We start from the raw sequence: 1,000 nt of genomic DNA, 5'->3' as shown, positions 1-1,000 counted from the left end.
AGATAATTTTATGGTCATCATGTAAATATTGTATTATCCTCTGATATCAATCCATGTATCCTGCTTAGTATTAAATTAACACATCTGTCACTGTACATAATTACATGTTCTTGTCAGCAGCTGTTGCACTCCTCACCATTGCACTATTGTCATAAAAGTTTTGTACATAAAGCTTTTTGTGTTGATATTTAAAGGTATAGTTCATTTACGTAGAGAGGTTTACCAAAGTCATCCTATGATGTGCAACTATACCTTTGCCAATAAAGCTGGTTCTGATTCCATAACTACGGTATTATGCAAGATGCATGTTCTGTATATTAATTCATGTATTATGACCAGTAACCTACAGATAGCATAAGAATGTTTACCATCTATTGACGCCTGCAGTTTCTTCTACAATGCCATGCCAAAGTGTGTTTTCAGCCGATCATTAACACAAAGATTATTTTTCACATTTTGAATACACCATGTCACATTAAATATTTGTGATCCAAGCTGAATGAAGACTAAGTAGACAGACTGGAATCTCAGACATGTGCGCTTTATTGGGTTGTTGTGTACACCAGAGGCTGGAAGCCTCATGCATAAACCTTTGTGTACCCCCATACAAGGTAGAAGCTTTGTCTTTTTGCATAATGACAAAAACAAACTGGACCAAGTATCATTTAAGGCTGATAGTACAAAAAAAAAAAAAAAAAAAAAAAACAAGTTTCAGGTTACATAATTTACATATTAAGCAATACTACAGGTCTGTTGGGCAGTGGGCCCACCAGAGAATAAACCTTCATAGAGGCAAATAAGGTGGTGAACAAACACATCTGGAATGACCTACACAAACACGACAATGGACATCATGTTCCTCACATTCACACCGCCTTGGACGCTCTGTACCTCCTGCAGAGTTTCTCCCCATCAGGGGGCATGGTGCCATAGCCATAGTGATGAGGGAAAATGGGAAGAGGTGTTCTGGGCTCAGCATACACCAGTGTGTTGGTGTAGG

General features: G+C 38.2%; 1 protein-coding gene across 1 annotated transcript in view; it reads right to left on the bottom strand.

Moving 5' to 3' along the window:
* Positions 1–520: 520 nt before the first annotated feature.
* Positions 521–1,000, bottom strand: part of actb1 (actin, beta 1) — a 3,923-nt gene continuing 3,443 nt past the window's right edge. Inside the window, exon 7 of the mRNA XM_020643138.2 lies at positions 521–1,000. This exon is cut by the window's right edge and continues 213 nt beyond it. The gene's annotated coding sequence lies outside the window, so the exon portion shown is untranslated.

Source organism: Labrus bergylta, chromosome 1 (assembly GCF_963930695.1).
Source record: "Labrus bergylta chromosome 1, fLabBer1.1, whole genome shotgun sequence".
In the NCBI taxonomy this organism is placed as follows: Eukaryota; Metazoa; Chordata; class Actinopteri; order Labriformes; family Labridae; genus Labrus; species Labrus bergylta.
This window is presented reverse-complemented; position numbering and strand designations above follow the sequence as displayed.